This window comes from Magnolia sinica, chromosome 12 (genome assembly GCF_029962835.1).
Source record: "Magnolia sinica isolate HGM2019 chromosome 12, MsV1, whole genome shotgun sequence".
Lineage (NCBI taxonomy): Eukaryota > Viridiplantae > Streptophyta > Magnoliopsida > Magnoliales > Magnoliaceae > Magnolia > Magnolia sinica.
The window spans coordinates 35,704,064-35,710,063 of record NC_080584.1 but is presented as its reverse complement, the minus strand read 5'-3'; the positions used below and the strand labels follow the sequence as shown (position 1 = coordinate 35,710,063).

At 37.5% G+C, this 6,000-nt stretch overlaps 1 non-coding gene across 1 annotated transcript; it reads right to left on the bottom strand.

Moving 5' to 3' along the window:
* Nucleotides 1-2,443: 2,443 nt before the first annotated feature.
* On the bottom strand, nucleotides 2,444-2,550 carry LOC131222122 (small nucleolar RNA R71). Its single transcript, XR_009159830.1, has one exon. It is a non-coding gene; the product is annotated as a small nucleolar RNA R71 (small nucleolar RNA).
* Between the last annotated feature and the right edge of the window lie 3,450 nt (nucleotides 2,551-6,000).

Sequence of the window (6,000 nt, the reverse complement as noted above, 5' to 3'; positions counted from 1 at the left end):
CAAGGAATTGAAATAAATTACAGGAATTTAAATCAAAATTATTAAAACATTCCCACTGTGCTTTGAAATGTAAATTTTACAACATTCACATCCACACATACATTCCACAAATCTGAATGATAAAAGATATAAAACTTAAGCAAGCATTCAAACTACAAGATAAAGAATTATAGTGGTTCGCCCGTGTGTACACCAACTATTCAACAACAGCCACACAGAATACTACTCCACTCCTAATATCCTCACACAGGGGATATTAGCGTTCACTAATAAAATAGGTTTCACAGGTTCACCTAAAACCTTCACAATTGTGTCTTTTTAACTTGGGCTTACACAATCCAAAAACCCACAATATCTGAGTTTTCTGGCTCTCCTCAGATAACCACACAATGAGATTTTTCTTGTGAATCTCAAACAAAAACTAAAATAATAGAAATTTTACATAAACGTAAAATACCTGGATTTCTCCATTCGTAGAACCAATCGGAGTAGAAGTTCAAATCAACGTTCAATGTCTAATACTCACTTAAAATGGTTTTAAGTTCTAATTAATTTTAAATTAAATCAAATGGGCGTAGCTATATTTGATTTTGATTCCAAGAAGAAGGAATAAAATAATTCCTCTTTTCAAATAAGATTGGAATATAGGAATAAAATCAAATAAACAAGCTAACAAAAAGAGAATATTAATTATGCATAACGTAGCTTAAAATGAACACTAACTTATCTCAGAATAGAGCTTTGATTTTCTTGAAGTGAGTTATAAAACTCTGAGATTTGTGTTCAATTTATAGTTATAGAAATCACGTCTACCACTGGTCTTGAGAAAGCTTCGACTGGTCATAGCAACAATGACATTTTGAAATTCTTAAAAAACCGTTCTACGACTAGTCGTAGGGATTCTACGACTGGTTATGGACCACCTACGACCGGTCGTAGCTGACCTAGGACTGATCGTAGGAAACATGATTTGCACACTGTAGTTCGAGTCGTAGATACATGACCGGTCGAAGGTCGAGTCGTGACCCTCCTACGACCGGTCAACCAGTTCTCAGGACTGGTCAAAGCTTAACCAAAAAATTCTAAAAATCTTCAACAACTTAAGACTGGACGAGGAATTTCTTAGACTGGTCGAACCAGTGCTAGGACTAGTCGAACAAGGTCCAAGACTAGTCTTAGAATAGACCAAAATCATCTATAAAGATTCATCTTGAATTATGTAACCAAAATGACCTACCCTAAGGTCAATCTAAGGTCTATCATACCTAGATCATTAAGTATGAATATTGATCTTCATTGTTTTCAGATAATGGTTGACCTTTGAACCTTATGAAGCTTGAGATCTCTACTTGATATAGTTTGATCTTGAGATCTTCTAAAGTTTGAAATTAAACTTCATCTTGAGTTGCACTTGAGTCTTGAAATGTACTTGAGTCTTGAAGTATTTATCGATGTAGCTCTGAACATTGACGTTTACAGAACTTGACAAAGTACATGGCTTGACTTGGCTTGAAGTAGTTCGTCGTTCTTGACAGAAGCAATGTCTTTATAGAGTCAATGCGATGTCTTGAACAATGCCTTGAACATATGTATACCATCATACAAACACAAGACACAGATAGAGTTTTGGCACAACAAAATTTGACAACCAAAGGAACATGAGACCATAACACTTACATAGGGTTTATTTTTTTGCTATGTTTTTAGGTTTAAATTTTTTCTGAAATTATTTTTAGAAACTAACATTATTTTCTGTTTTATAGGATCCTAACATAGTAACTCTTATTCGATAATTTTGTTCCAACCCTCTCTCTTATCTTTTCTAAATCTCTTATTTGTTTTAGTTTTTCTACTTTTCTTTTTAGGCTTAGTTGTTTAGTTACTTGAGTGCCGAGAGTGTTTCATGCCCAAGCGGGTCTGTGATAACACCCTACGTCTTTTGAATGAATGAGGATTAGTCGAAGGGTTGCCTATCTATCACAGGATTAGACACCACTTGAGACCCTCTGAGTCAATAAAAGTGATGACTGCAAATCAACCTCAACCTCCGAGGAAGTTCAAGATGAAAACGAGGTGCAGAATGTACTCTCGCTTAGTACTCTACGAGATTATTTACAACTGGCGGGGTTGAGTACACCTTCCTGCATAATATTTCCATTGAATGCAGGAACTGTGGATATTAAACCAGAGGTAATTCAACTCCTCCCTAAGTTTCATGGACTAGAATCTGAAAGTCCATACTTGCATATGAAAGGGTTCGATGAAATCATATGTACATTATACTTCCCAAACGTGTCTAGTACACAGATTGAAATCATTTCTTTTCTCTTTGAAAGAAAAGGCTAAGTCGTGGTTACATTCCTTAAGACCAAGGTCCATTGGCACGTGGGTTGAGATGACAAGGGAGTTCCCTAAAAAGTTCTTCCCCTATCATAAAACAAATATCTTAAGGAAAGCAATGATGAATTTTGTACAAAAAGAGGATGAGACCTTCTTCCAATGTTGGGAGTGATTTAAGGATCTCATAAATTCATGTCCACAACACATGGCATATAACAAGCTTTTTCCATAAGGGATTGACCTCACCCATGCGCCAATTTGTGGAGATGATGTGTAATGGGGAATTCATGAATAAGGAAGCCAATGATGTGTGGGATTATTTTGATAAAGTTGCTGAAAATGCTCAATCATGGGATACCTCCTCAAGAATTACCACTTCTAAGCCCACTAAATCAAAGGAAAGGGGAGGAATTTATGTTCTAAAAGAGGAAGATGATATAAATACAAAAGTGGCCAAACTCACAAGAAAAGTCGAGGCCATGGAACCTAAGAAGGTAGAACCCAAAAAGATTGCGGAAGTTGTTTGTGGTATTCGTGCTTGTAACATAAATACAACTGAGAATTGCCCAACAATTTTTGCTTTTCAAGAGATATTGAATGAGTAATCAAATACCGTAAACAACTACCAAAAACCTTTCAGAGGACCCACCTTAAATACATATAACTCAAGCTGGAGGAACGGGCAAACGGCTACTCCTCAAGGGATCCTTAACCAATTTTTGAATCAAAGGAAACCTCAAGAGGATCCGGTCTTAAAGCATATACAAAACCAAGAGCTTTTTAATCAGGTTATGTTGCAAGCCTTTCAAGACCTTACAAAGGCCATACAAGGGCTTGAATCAAAAAATTCGATTGGGGAGAAAGGGATCCTTCCTGGTCAGCCTCTTCTCAACCTAAAACAACAATATGAAATTAGTGACCCAAGCTCTTCAAAACAGATGAAGCAAGCTAAGTCTATCACCACTCTTAGGAGTGGGAAGACAATTTACAAATCTATTTCGGTGAGGGCTGAAAAGCCTAAGGACCCAGATATATATGAGAATGATAGACCTAGCAATGTTCCATATGGGTTAGAACCGGAACCTCAAAGTAAGACGATTGAGCCATTCCCTCAATGGTTGATTGCACCAAAACCTCTCTCTAACTTTTAGGATATTCTAGAGGTACTTAAGCAAGTGAAGGTCAACATTCCTCTACTAGATGACGTTAAACAAATCCCTTCATATGCCAAAATTTTGAAACATTTATGTACGACCAAAAGACGATAAAACATATAAAAGAAAATATTTTTAACCAAAAAAGTGAGTGCCATCCTTAAACAAGATGTACTATAAAAATACAAAGATCCCTTTAGCCCAACCATCACTTATGTAATTGGGAACCAACGGATTAGCATATACTTATTGACTTGGGGGCGAGCGTAAATATGATCCCTTACTCGGTTTACAAACAATTGGGTCTAGGTGAATTAAAACCCACCCAGACCATATTACAACTTGCCGATCGCTCAGTTCGTGTACTGAGAGAGATGATTGAGGATGTGTTGGTCCAAGTTGATAAATTCTACTATCTGGTAAATTTTATTATCCTAGATACTTAACCCATCATAGATGTGAGCACCCAAATACCCATCATTCGTGGTCGCCCATTCCTTGCTACATCAAATGTCATCATTAATTGTAGGAATGAAATTATGAATTTCTCTTTCGGAAATATGACATTTGATCTCAACATATTTTTCAACATGAACAAACAACCATAGGATGATGACGATACCCACGACATTAACATGATCGATTCTTTCATGGAAGATAGTGTACTCCTGACTCTATACTTTGACACTCTAGAGACGTGCTTGGCCAACTCCCTTGATTTAGATGATGGCATGATTAGGGAGATCAATGCATTGCTTGATGCCACGCCGGTACTTGAAGTTAATCGGTGGAGGCCACAATTTAAAAAATTGCCCCAAACTGATGTAGTGCCCCTACTGTCTAGCCTCAAAGCACCGAAGTTTGACCTAAAACTTTTACCCGCTGATCTTAAATATGTCTATTTAGGTCAAAATGAGACATACCCGGTGGTGATCTCTTCCCACCTTGAGAAAGAACAAGAGAGTATGCTCATTTCCATTCTCATTGAGCATAAAGGAGCTCTTGGATGGTCGATTGCGGACCTCAAGGGAATTGACCCTTTAATTTTTTTCTCATTGCATCCATCTTGAGGATAATGTGAAAACCTCCCGACAACCAGAATGTCGACTCAATCCAAATATGAACGAAGTGGTTAAGGTTGAGGTAATTAAGTTGTTAGATGTGGGTATCATATACCCTTTATCCAACAGTCAATGGGTGAGTCCAACTCAGGTGTTTCCTAATAAGTTTGGAATCACCATCGTACCAATGCTAACAATGAACTTGCGCTAAATAGAGTTACTACTGGTTGGAGAATGTGCATTGACTACAAGAAGTTGAATACCGTCATAAGGAAGGACTACTTTCCTTTGCCCTTCATTGATCTAATTTTCAAAAGGCTAGCCGATCGCTTGTTCACAACCCCAAGTGTAGGGTCACGATGTAGTAATAATCTCGATGAGACCGAGGTCGAATCCAGAGGGACTAATCTAGTACATTTCTAAAAGTAACTAGAACTAGAACTAGAAGAAGATATAAATCTAAGAATCTAAATAAAGGAAGTAATTGTGAATAAGGTTAAACTATTAATTGAAAGGTGAGAACTAAGGTGCCAAGGATCCACTTGCAGCAATTGAGATGCTACCTTACTTGATTCAGGAAACATAACTAAAATCAGAGTCCTATCTTATCCAATTGGAAGAAGAGATGATCAAATCTCTGAACTTTCATTGAATCCAGCCTCAATGTAAGAGAGTTATGAAGATTGGAAGGGATTTCGTCACCTAACCATGCCCAGGAGATGATGGTAAACAACAAGATTTATCAATCCCATAATCTCAAATAACGAAAGAAGATATTCAAAGCTATCATAGGCTCTACTGTAATTTGAGTCACAACAAACCATTGAAAATTGAAAATATTTCTTAAAATCAACTAGAAATCAATGAAGTTCAATATAAACATGAATCAAAGCAAAGTAAACACCCCAAACATGCTACAAGCTTCACCTCTTAGCCCTAGCTAAGAGGTTTAGTTAACCATAGACATGATTGAACCAAAATCTCTTAAAGAAAGCCTAAAAACAACTAAGGAAGAAGAAGAAAAACCCTTGGCGGTGGCTCTCCACCCTTTTGCTCCACTTCTAAACCCTAGAAGATACCTAGGAATATCCTAAGGACTCCTATTTATACTTGTGAAACTCCACCTTATGCAACGACTTGGAATTTCTGCAATCTAATTGCAAAACCGCCTTAACTTCTGCAGCCGCGTTAAGCATCGGTCGGACTGGAGTCGAGTCCGAATTTGGAAAGGATTCTATTTCAGCAGCTGCCGAATTTCGGTCGGACAGAGCTGGATTCGGTCGGACCAAACTTAAGTCATGGGTCGGACCGAATTAATTTTCGGTTGAACCGAATTAACTCTAAAATTCATCATTCTTCACTGGAGCTTTTTATACACTTTCGGTCGCACCGAAAATAGACAAGTGTAGCCCACATGTGCCACATATTGGCTTGATTTTAAGCCC